At 38.4% G+C, this 13,211-nt stretch overlaps 1 protein-coding gene across 7 annotated transcripts in view; it reads right to left on the bottom strand.

Moving 5' to 3' along the window:
• Nucleotides 1-13,211, bottom strand: part of FANCC (FA complementation group C) — a 280,667-nt gene that overhangs the window by 178,190 nt on the left and 89,266 nt on the right. The window contains exon 1 of one of the 7 annotated variants that reach the window (XM_037494451.2): nt 11,318-11,423. The exons of the other annotated variants lie outside the window; for them this stretch is intronic. The gene's annotated coding sequence lies outside the window, so the exon portion shown is untranslated. Of the gene's footprint in view, nt 1-11,317; nt 11,424-13,211 lie in introns of those variants that run through there. 7 annotated transcript variants of the gene reach the window in all.

A 13,211-nucleotide genomic window follows, 5' to 3' on the forward strand; every position in this document is an offset into this window, starting at 1 on the left:
GTTTGGGGAGGCACCAAACTCAGAGAATCCTGTGACAAGAAGTGAAACCATAATACTTCACAACTACCGGGGACCAAGTGTGACCAAGGGCAACAGAAGAGATGTGGCAGAAATTCAACTTTGGGAAAAACAAAAGGTAGGGACTGAATGGATACAGGGAAGCCATATTACAAGGATACATGGCTATGTAGAAGGCCCAACCTGTAGACTGCAAAGATGCAGGTTTGAGGCCCAGAAAGATGGGCTGACAATGCTAAACACACACACACACACACACACACACACTTACTCACTCACTCACTCACTTACACAAACACAGACCAGCAACAGATTAGTTCTCCCTGGCAGACAGTACCATCTAATGGAAAAAATGGAAGCTCTCACCCTTAATATTCAGAAAGTAAATAATGGGGAGTTAAAAAAAATGCAACTAATAGCAGCTTGATTCTTCAGGGTAACACTACACCAGAGGACACCAAATGTTGAGGACCCAACCACAAATACATGGATGATCTATTCCTTCTATAGGACCCAGAATTTAAAATTGCCATTATAAAGAAACTCTAAGATATGGAAGAAAACACAGAAAAGCTGATCAAATATATACAAGAAAATTCAGAAAAACAAATGGATGTACTGAGAAATAAAATTAACAAGCAGAAGATAGAACTTGAAGGAAGTTAAAGATTGAAGAAATAAAATAAGAAAATAATAGATATGAAAGATGTAAAAAGATTAAGAGAGGAGACAAAAAATTCTGGAGAAGGCTATATAAGTAGAACAGCTCAAATGGAAGACTGAATCGGTGAACCTGAAGATGATAATGCACAACAAATTCAGTTGGAAGAAGAGAGATATGAAGAAACATTTCAAGAATCATCTGACTCCATGAGGAAATGCAATATAAGAATAATAGATACCCCAGAACAGGAAGAGAAAAAGAAGGGAACAGAGAATGTGTTTAAAATAATTAAAGAGAAAAACTGCCAACCTGTGAAATATAAACGCAAAAATTATACACAAGCAAAACACAGCAGGAATAGGACTTAGCAAAGAAATTTAATGGTTACCAGAGGGAACAGGAGAAGGGAGGAAGAGACAGGATGTATGGCTTGGTGGAAGTAGAACATGTACAAAAAATGGAAGAGCAAATTTGTAACTCCAAAATTAAATAAAAATAAAAAAAAAAGTTTTAACTGCCAGCCAAGAACACTATCTTCCTAGGATCACCTTAAGATATGAGAAAGAAATAAAGGCCTTCCCAGACAAACAGAAGCTGAAGGAGTGTGCAAACACTATACCTGCCCTTTCCAAGAAACGCTGAAATGAGTTCCTACATCTAACTTGAAGAGAAGAACGTTCACATAGGATTGAACAAGGAAACAAAAACACAAAATAAAGGACAAAATGGGAGTAACAGACTTTCATATGACAATAATCACTCTAAATGCAAACAGACTGAATTCACAAATTAAAAGGTGCAGGCTATCTGAGTGGATTAAAAAATGGAATCCAACTTTCTACTATCTCCAGAAAATGCACCTGAGCTCCAAAGAGAAATATAGGCTCATACTAAAGGGTCAGAAAGCAATCCTACAAGCAAATGGGACCCAAAAGAAGGTAGGGACAGCCAAACTTATAGCTGAAAAAATATACCTCCAGCTAAAAAAGATAACATGAGATAAGGATGTACACTATATAATGATTAAGGGAAAAATACATCAGGAAGACAGAACACTCATATATGTACCAAATGAAGCAGCATCAAAATATATAAGCCAATTACTAGCAAATGTGAAAACACATTTGGAAAACCACATTTGTGGGAGAGGATTTCAATACTCCACTTTCACCAATGGACAGAACATCCAGACAGAAAAAAATAAGGACACAATAAATAGCCTTAAACAAAGAACTAGACCACATGGGTTTAACAGACATATAGCACTACACCCCTAAAAAAGCAGAATACACATTTTTCTCAAGTGCACATGGACTGACCACATATTAGGTCTCAAGACAAGTATCAACAAATTAATGAAGACTGAAATCATACCAAGCATCTTCTCTGACCATAAAGGTATCTAACGAGAAACAAAGCATAACAAAGAAAGCAGGGAAAACCTCTAACATATGGACACTGAAAAACACAATGCTGAATGACTACTGGGTTAATGAGGAAATTAAAGAAGAAATTAAAAATAACAAAAAGGACACAACCTTCCAAAACTTATGAGACAGCAAAAGAAGTACTAAAAGGGATGTATCTAGCAATACAGGCCCACATCAAGAAACAAGGGCTCAAATAAATAACTTTATATCTCACCTTACGGAACTAGAAAAAGAACAAACAAAACTAAAAACTAGTAGAAGTAAGGAAATAATGAAAATTAGAGCAAAAATAAATGAAATGGAAATAATAAAGACAGGCCAAAAGATTAATGAAACTAAAAGCTTGTCCTCTGAAACAATAAACAAGATAGACAAACTTCTAGGTAGGCCTACTAAGAAAAGAAGGGAGGAAAGTCAAATAAATAGGATCAGAAATGAAAGAGCAGAAGTTATAACATACTTATCAGAAATTCAGACATTACCATGAATTATAAGACACTACAATGAACATCTGTATGCCAGTTAATTGAATAAACTAGAAGAGATTGACAAATTCTTAGGAACATACAAATATCTGTGACTGAATAGGTAAGAATCAGAAAGTCTCAACAGACCATTTACAAGCACAGAAATTTAAACAGTAATCAGGAGTCTCCCAAAAAAACAAAAGTCCAGGACCAGACAGCTTCACAAGTGAGTTCTACCAAACCTTCAAAGATGAACTACTACCATGCCTGCTCCAACTCCCAAATGTAAATCCTTGACTTGTTATAATTCTGCTTAGTGTATATGCCCTCACATGGATGTGACATGGCTAAATTCATTTAAATATGAATGACTAGATATTCTTTGGCATCTATTATTTAAGAATATGAAAGAAAGGTAGCTATTCAATGACATTTCCTTAAAATTCAGGGTTTTCATAAGTATTTTGCGCACACATTGAATATACTAATGTAGAAAAACAATGGCATGGAAAGCTAGAAGGAAATCCCATTTCATTTCTCAAGTATTTCTCTTCTAGCACCTTTATCCAGTCCTAAGGAATCAAAACCGTGATTTCGCCTTCTCTAAAGAGAGACTAAAAGACAACAGCTGTGGTTAATGCCCTCAGTATACAATTCGGGGAGAAAGTAAAATGACATTCAGAAATTCCTATGTAGAGGGGACTAAGCAGAGGGACTGAGACACCTGAATAGAAATGACTGTTTAGTGAAAGATCTGCAAGTTCTTGTTCATGTCCCTATTTTCTGCTGGTCAGAAGAGATTCTACAGAAGTGGCAGGGAGGATAGGGAGCAACAATGTGGCAAGGGGGGTCCAGCAAACATTAGAGACACTGAAAAGGGACTGGTCAAAATTGCGTCAGTTTAGGGGACTACTGCAGTCCTCTTATTTATAAATCGCTCTAAAGGTACTTTATTGTTTGCTAAATACTATTTTATGAGTTCAAGTCGACATAGTATAAAGGTAACATGGTTCATAGTATAACAGATGACAAAGAAGTAATACTTCAGAGCTAACAGTTTTCCTAATTTGGTCATTTACATTTATTTTAAAAACTTCATAGAAATGCTTGTCATGAGGAATGTGGAGTTACTAAGCATAATTCTTTAGAGTAGAGGGAGGAAATAAAAGCATCAAAATATTTGGGTTCATGAAAAACAAAAACCAATTTTCACTAATTTAGAAATCAAGAATCATAAGAGCCTGGCAAGAGCACTAGACCAGTGCTTCTCAAATTTATCCGTCAGAATAAATGTAAGGTGAGTTCTAAAGTTCCATGTTAACACCTGAGCACTTAAGAAGCTGGTGGGTTCCATGGGCCCAGGCAGCACTGGGGCTGGTGACCAGTGATGGTATGAGCAGCAATTCCAGTTTCTCATTTAACGTTACGTATCATTATTTCCCTCTCCTAATGTACTAAGTTTCATGATTGAAAAGTCCATTCCATAATTTAATCTGTGATTTTTCTGGCCCTCCGTTAGCATTGCTGTTAAAAGACACTTTCATATCTCAAATAGCTATCCCATAGCGTTATCTTGGAACTCAATCTTTTTAATGTTTTCTGAGACATCTAAATATAATCCCCACTCAGATAACATAATGAAGTCTTAGAGATGACAATTGCCACAGATATAAGAAAAAAACACTTAAAAATCATTTAGTTTCGATGCATTTTTGCTGACAGAACAGGAAGTAATCTATAACCTGTATGTAAATATTAGTAGCCAGGACTACAGTTTAAATAGTGCTCAAATAATATAATCATAAGCACTGATGTCATCACCAAGGCCCTATCATCTTTACCTTCTAAACAAATGCAATAGCTAATGACATAAATGACATCATTGGCAAAAGTAATAGAGCTTTAATACTTCTTAAATCAAATGTAAAAGTTCAACATAAAAAATGGACAAATTTTTGCAAATCACAAACATAAGTGGTTAATATCCAGAATATAGAAAGAACTGTTATAACTGAACAACAATTCTTAAAAAAATGGGCAAGACTTAAATAGACATCTCTCAAAAAAAAAAAAAAAATCACAAATGGCCAGTAAACAGCTGAAAAGATGCTCAACATCACTAATCATGAGAGAAATGCAAATCAAAACTACAATGCAATGAGATACTACTTCAAACCCACTGGAATGGCTATTATCAAAAAACAAAGTAGCGGGCCTCCCTGGTAGTGCAGGGGATTAAGCATTGCACTATGAAGCAATCTGCAGCCTCTGCAGCACAAGTTTGATACCCGACCAGCCAGGGAGAAATGCACATGGCGCAGCAGACCTCTCCTGTCTCACCCACTGCTCCTCTCAGCAGTGTATTTCAATCTGCCTGTTATGTTTCCCACTCTGTCTCTGGTGGATCCTATAACCCTCCACACCTCTGCCTGTACCCCAGCTCTTGTATGAATAAAAATAAATAAATCTTTAAAAAAAAAAAGTAGCAAGTGTTGGTAAGAATATGGAGAAACTGTAAATTCTGTGCATTGCTGGTGGGAATACAAAATAGTACAGCTGCTGTGGAAAACAGTATACTTGTCCCCCCCAAATTAAACATTGAATTACATATGATCTAGTAATTCCACTTTTACATATAGGCCCAAAAGCACTGAAAGCAGGGACTCAAACAGATAGTTCGATATCCATGTTCACAGCAACAATATTCACAATTGCAAAAAGGTGGCAATAATCAAAATGCCCATGGACAGATGAATGAATAAATGGACAAATATATAGTGTAATATTAATCACTCTTAAAAAAGAAAGAAATGCTAGTATATACATGGATGAGCCTTGTAAACATGTTAAATGAAATAAGCCAGACACAAGAGGACAAATAGTATATAGTTGCATTTACACAAGTATCTAGAGCAGTCAAACTCATAGAGACAGAAAATAGAATGAGAATAATGAGGGGCTGGAGGAAGGTGGAGTGGTGGGGAGCTATTACTAACCTTAATTTAAGAAGTTGAAAAGTTCTGGAGATACATGGTAGTGAGGGTGACACAGCAATGTGACTGTAATTGTGACTGAGTTGTGCACTTAAGAATGGTTGAAGCAGTCAATTTTATTTTATTTTCATTTTTTAAATTTTTTACATCATTGTTCATTTTCTTTTATTTTTTTAAAGATTTATTTATTTTTTTATGCAATAGCTGGGGTACAGGCCAGAGGCGCAGGAGGGTAAGAGGATTCACCAGAGACAGAGCAGGGAGCAGAACAGACAGACAGACTGAAAGCACTGCTGAGGGGAGGAGGGGGTGCGACAGGAGAGCCTCTGCTGCACCACGTGGGAATCCCCCTGGCCTGCCGGGAATCAAACCCACGCTGCAGAGGCTGCAGACAGCTTCACAGGGCTGTGCTCAACCGGCTGCGCTGCCAGGGAGACCCTCACTGTTCATTGTTAAACAATATTTGCTTCCTCCCACCCCTCAGGTGTAGTCCCCATAGAATTCCCTTCACCAATGCACCTGTGCACCATCACCTCAGTGCCCTGTGCTTCTTCCTCCCTCCCTCCCTCTGCTCCCTCTCCCTCCTCCTTCCATGCAGGATGTCTCTGATTTATAATTGTGGTTTTTGCTTTGTTGTGTTTTGTAATGTTATTTTTTTTTTATTTTTTATAGAGGCATGTTTTATTTATTTATTTATTTGTTTGTTTGTTTGTTTGTTTGTTTTGTTTATACATGCACTGGGTACAGTCAGAAGCGCGGGAGGGTGAGAGAATTCACCAGAGCCAGAGTGGGGAGCAGAGCAGGCAGAAGGACCGAAGGACACTGCTGAGGGGAGCAGCGGGAGGCAGGAGAGGTCTGCGCTCCATGTGGGACCCTCCTCCGGTGGCCGGGGAGCAGCCAGGGATCGAACCGGCGCCGCAGAGGCTGCGGGCAGCTTCGCAACCCAGCGCTCAACCGCTGCGCCACCGGGGAGGCCCAATGTTTTGTAATGTTATTATTTTTTTTTACATTGATGTCTTATTTGGTTCCCCCATAATCCTGCTGTAAGTCAAACCATCCGATATTTTTCTTTTCCCTTCTGGCTTATTTCACTGACTATAATTCCTTCTAGCTCCATCCACAGTGCTGCGAATGGCATGAGTTTATCTTTCTTGATTCCATATAGTATTCCATTGTGTACATACCCTATACATAGCACATCTTACTGATCCAGTCATCTATTTTTGACAAAGGAGCAAAGAATATGCAATGGAACATGGACAGTTTGTTCAATAAATGGGGCTGGGAAAACAGGACCACCACATGCAAAAGAATGAAACTAGACCACTACCTCTCACTGTGCACAAAAATCAACTCAAAAATGGATAAAAGAACTGGACATAAGACCTGAAACCATAAAATATATAGAAGAAAATGTAGGTAAAACACTACAAGACATACATCTCAGTAACATCTTTAAAGACTCATCACCCAAAGCAAAGAAAGTCAAGAAAAAGATAAACACCTGGGATTACATCAAACGGAAAAGCTTCTGTACAGGGCCTCCCTGGTGGCGCAAGGGATTAAGATGCAACCTATGAAGCTATCCGCAGCCACTGAAGCACGAGTTCAATCCCCAGCCAGGGAGCTACACACAGTGTGCAGGAGATCTCTCCTGACTCACCCACTGCTCCCCTCAGCAGTGTATTTAGGTCAGTCTGCCTGTTCTGTTCACCCCTCTGTCTCTGGTGAATCCTCTCACCCCACCCCCCGCATACCTCTGGCCTGTACTCCAGTTCTTGTATGCATAAATAAATCTTTAAAAAAAAAAAAAAGCTTCTGTACAGCAAAAGAGATTAACCAAAACAAAGAGATGCCCCACTGATTGGAAAAAAATTTTTGCACTCCATACAATTGATAAGGGACTGATCACAAAAATATATAAGAAACTCACATGAGTCAACAATAACAAAGTAAACAATGGGCAGAAGAACTTAAAGGACATTTCTCCAAAGAGGAAATGCAAATGGCCAACAGGCATATAAAATAATGTTCAACATCCCTTGTAATCAGGGAAATGCAAATCAAAACCACACTGAGATACCACCTTACAGCAGTAAGAATGGCACATATCGGGCCTCCCCTGGTGGCGCAGGGGTTGAGCGCTGGGCTGCGAGGCTGCCTGCAGCCTCTGCAGCGCCGGTTTGTTCCCGGGTCCCACAAAAAAAAAAAGGCACATATCCAAAAAACTAGCAACAACAAATGTTGACGAGGATGTGGTGAAAAGGAACTCTCTAAATTCAAACCTAAATAAGGGACCAGGAAAAAGACTAATTATAATAAAGTAAAAATCAAAATCAACAGGCAACTATAAATCAGAGACACACTACGGGGTGGGGGGGAAGGAGGGAGTAGGATCAAAACAAGGGGGGTGGGAATTGTATGGGGACTATAACCAAGATGAAAATGCATACTTTGTGCAAAAATGGAAAATGATGTAAAAAACATAGAAAAGAAAATAAAAGGAAAAAAAGAAAAAGAAACTCTCCTACATTGCTGGTAGGAGTGCTAACTGGTCCAACCACTGTGGAAAGCTACTAAAAATGGACTACCATATGACCCAGCAATTCCACTCCTAGGGAGCTATTCAAAGGACACAAAACAATGATTCAAAAGAATACCTGTACCCCTATGCTTGTTGCAGCACTATTTACAATAGGCAAAACCTGGAAGCAACCCAAATGTCCAATTTTATTTTATATATATTTTGTCCCAATTATTTTTAATATTTTAGTAAATATAATTCTTACATCAGTTTTCATTTTTGCACAATGCATGCATTTTCATTTTGGTTATATTCCCCATACAATTGCACCTCCCCTTATTTTGACCCTAATCCTTCCTCTCCCCAACCCCCTCCCCGCCATAGTGTATCTCTGGTTTATAGTTGTTTGTTGATTTTGATTTTTACTTTGTATTAATTAGTCTTTTTCCTGGTCCCTTATTTAGGTTTTCTAAATGCCTGTTTATGAGTGAGACCATCCGGTATTTTTCTTTTTCTTTCTGACTTATTTCACTGAGCATGATCCCTTCTAGTTCTATCCATGTTGCTGCAAACTGCATGTGTTTATCTTTTTTGATTGCTGAGTACTATTTCATTGTGTATATGCACCACATCTTCTTGATCCAGTCATCTATTTTTGGGCATTTGGGTTGTTTCCATAGCTTAGCTATTGTAAATAGTGCTGCTATAAATATAGGGATGCATATGCCCTTTGAAATTAATGTTTCTGTGTCATTTCGGTAAATGCCTAGGAGTGGAACTGCTGGGTCATATGGAAGCTCCATCTTTAGCAGGTTGCGGAATCTCCACACAGCTTTCCATAGTGGTTGGACCAGTATGCACTCCCACCAGCAGTGCAGAATTCCTTTTTCTCTACAACCTCGCCAACATTTGTTGTTGCTAGTTTTTTTAATATGTGTCATTCTCACTGGTGTAAGATGGTATCTCATTGTAGTTTTGATTTCCAATTTTTTTTAAAACAGGTCACACCTGGAGCACCATCAGGCAAAGGCAGGGCCACCTGCCTGCAGGCAGTGCACCTTGCAGAGTCAGGGTCAAAGCACAAGCTCTATGTATCTAAGCCGTGCCCTTCCTGCAAAGCCTTCTCCTCAAAACAGTGCTGTACACACTGCTGGTTGCACATCTGACAGCTATAACTCCTCTGCTGCTTCTTTATTAACAGAATCAGTTTTCTCCAGGAATATCTGGGTCATGAATCTAGGGGGCAGCTGGAATCTTCCCGAATGCCAGGGTTGGCTCTTAATTAATGTAGACCAGTGGAATAAAATTATTAAATTACTTTTTCCCAGGACCCTTTTACACTCTTAAATGTTACTAAGGACATTACTGACAACTTTTGTTCATATGGGTTATATTTATCAATTTATTACAATAAAAAATTGAAAGAGAAAAATTCAAAACCCAAGAACACACACCCTACTAGCTGCCAGAATGACAGCATCATACATCATATAAACTCTAAACAGTTTCACTGTACACTAGTGAGAGACTGAGTGAAAATATTCAGAATATTATAAAACATATTTATATATATATAATATTATGAAAATATTTTTGCCCTTGTGAACTATGTGAAAGGGTCTTAAAGATACTCAAAGGCTACTGAGTCACATTTTATGAATAGCTAGTGTAGACCAGTAATGGTATTTTCATACGTCCTCCCACCAACTGTAGTAACAGACAGTATTATGCAATTCCAGACAAAGAACTGAGCTTCAGCTGGAGGATCTCTGAGACTGCTTCTCAATCTTAAAAAATTCATTTTTTCCTCATATTAGAACTATCTTCATTTAACACTTAGAAAGGCAGTAGTTACCTTGAGGCCCAGAGTAAACCCAGAGTTAGTAGGACACCATATTGCAAATGGCCAAGCAGAAATGAAGGACCTGGGTCCTCTCAATAACGTAGTTGAGGTAATAAAGTGGCCAACCTTGGAATTTTCCTTTTGGCTTAGGCCACCTTTTGTTGGTTTTTCTGTTATATGTCCTAGTTAGCATATCTCAGAATCTAGTTTGCTGAGCACATTCTGAAAACCACTGCCAAGTACAGTGTAGAAGCTTAATAAATAATTATTGAACAAAAATGTGAATGAATAAATAAGTAAACAAAGAAATCCCTTACAGCTGTTGTAGAGGAGAGACCCAGAAAAAGTTCAGACTGATTTTGTGTGGCTAGAAGTCCTTGTTTCTCCCTGCCTGTCAACATTTCAAACAAAGCTCATTATAAATCTCACAGTATCAAAAATAGCTCTGTAGGGTTCCTATCAGGTGATAGGCAGGGTCTGTACCATCTCCAAACAAGAGGTATGAGGGGGAAACCTCTACATGTTAAATATGGACCATAATCTACTCAAAGTGGTGAATTAATAAAAAGCACTTTTTTTCCATTTCTCCTGAGCATGAGCAGAAGTTGTTTCTTCTCAGCAGAGATTTATGAAAAAGAACTTTACAAAACACACCATTTATAGAAAACAAAAAGAGACAAATCAAATACCTAACTTCCAACCAATGTTATCAACCAGGAGCACAACGGCCTTGACAGAAAATAGTTTTAAAAACCAGAAATACAATCAATTATAAAATTAAGAAATTTATGTTCAATTAGCTTGAAAACACTCTTTCTCTTCCTTGCTGAAAACTGATACAAGCATTTCTAATTTATGGAAAAGGAATGCTTCTTTGCTTCATTATTTTAAGAGCAGTCAATTTGCCCTCGTGGTAACATTTTTCTTAAAAGTCACAATATAATATTTTTCCCCATAAAGTACTTATAAAAGAGACAAATGATACTTTCCCCTTAAAAACAATGAGGTTTTAAAAAAAGTTCCACCAAGAAGAGCTGACATTTTCTCTGTTGAGTCAGCAGCATACCTTTGAAACAGGGTACGCAAAAATATAGACCCGAGGGCCTACGTGGTGGTGCAAGCCATTGAGCACAGCGCTGTGAAGCTGTCCGCAGCCTCACCAGCGTGGGTTCAATCCGGCTGTCCGGGGAGATACCCACATGGCGCAGCAGACCTCTCCTGTCTCACCTGCTGCTCCCCTCAGCAGTGTATTTCGGTCAGTCTGCCTGTTCTGTTCCCCACTCTGTCTCTGGTGAATCCTCTCACCCTCCCACACATCTGGCCTGTGCCCCAGTTCTTGAATGCATCAATAAAAACATCTTTAAAAAAAAATACAAACCTGAAATTTGCAAATAATTTCAAACAAATTTCAACCGTCAACAAAATCAGGGGCTTAAGGAATTGGAGCAGACAAATGCCATCCAGGTGCAGAATGTACAAACTCTCCAGACAACTGTGTTAAAATTAAGGAACATTAATCAAACAGATAATTCAGTCTGGGAATTTACTGAGCTCCATTCCCCCACTCAACCACACATCCATATGGGGAAACAGCTGCTCTGTGGACCTGATTTCCAAGTGGAAGCACCCCTGTGTGACAGTGCTTGCCTTTGGAGCTGCTAAGACAGAAACCCCTACCCTTGTTCCCCATCAGAGCTCCAAGGAGCTGTTACTAAGACTTGCCAAGTTTCTGTCTTCCACATACATTCTGTTAGCAATAGTAGCCATTTCCTTGCCACTTGCTTGAAGACACCAACTGAGTACCCTCAATTCATTTTTTTGATAGTAACACTGTGGGCTTTTGATGAGACCAGTTAGAAAAATGGGCTGAGGAACACACCAGATTTTAAAATATTAGAAATCTTCTTGCTTCTGTCATTGGTGACTTAGCTCTAAGTAATTTTTGCCTCTTCCCATTCTTGGCTCTATTCATAATTTATAACTAATAAACAAACCAAACAAAAAAATCCCACACATTTGCTGGGAGCCTACTTTATGAAGGAATGCTGTAAATATTGCAGCCTTCCTTGCAATCTGTGGCTAATGAGAAAATCAGATCTGTAAACAAACAAAACATAACTTTTGGTGGGAAGGGCCAGGAGAGGAGGAAGCATGGGGTGCAATAAGGAGCATTAAGAAAGGGAACCTCACCCAGCACAGGGGTGTCATGTACTTCCAAACAGAAAGAATGCCTGAGGGAAGAAAGCTCATGAAGTATAAGCTGGAATGGGTCAGGCAAAAACAACCAAGTCAAACACAGGGGCTACTATACTGCATAGGAAACAAAGGTTAAGTTACCCTGATACATGCATCTAAAACTTGAAGGAAAAACTTGAGAACTAATAGAGTTGTCTTACACCATTTGTATTTTGACAAAACCAACTCAGTGTGATCAATGATACATTGGAAGATCATGTCAACTTGGCATTGGCTGCTACTGGCTGTTTCTGTGGAGTCTGCTGGTTCTACCACATGCTGGGGATGGTTGTATTTGCCCATCACTTTTCTCTTTCTGAACTATTGTGAAATGGCAATCTCTTGCTCAGCTCAAACATATTATTTACAGTTTCATATTTGTTCATTTTTCAATATCTAAAAGTACTGCTATTTGGCACCAACACAAACACAACTGCAGGCACTGAAATCCAAAACACTATTTAATTAAAAATTGTAGGTATTTAGGTTTTTTGAAACAATTGACTTTTTAAAAAGTTACCATCAAAATGAAAAATAAAAAGGTGAAATCTTTGTAGAGAACTGTAGCATCCTAATAAATCCCACCTGTTTAATCCCACTCATCTTTTGGGGGTTGCAAAACTCTGAAGGAGACGTTTCAATAACTGTATGCTAAGGGTCACTGAACTAACACAGAAAAAGCATTTTTGTGGTTAGCTTTTAGTACTACATAAAACCAAGTATCTCCATTTATTTCCTTCAAATCTTCAGCCCACATGACTTCCAATTAGGATGGCACAGTGCATTTATTCTTTGACAGATTCTCTCTATTCCGAACAAACAGCACTGAGAGCAAAATCATAAGAAAATGCCAAAAGGGCCAAGGCAAACTCAAAAAATAACACAAATATGTCTGTGAATTAAATATGGGACAAAACTACAAAGGGCTTAGTTCCTAGAATGACAAGTCTTGAACCTCCTAAGTACAGAAACCAAAAATAGGCATTGAACTAAAAATATAAGTGTTACAAGGTTCTGAGACTAAAAATAACCCACAA

Source organism: Talpa occidentalis, unplaced genomic scaffold (genome assembly GCF_014898055.3).
Source record: "Talpa occidentalis isolate TD23 unplaced genomic scaffold, MPIMG_talOcc4v2.1 talOcc4.7, whole genome shotgun sequence".
NCBI lineage: Eukaryota > Metazoa > Chordata > Mammalia > Eulipotyphla > Talpidae > Talpa > Talpa occidentalis.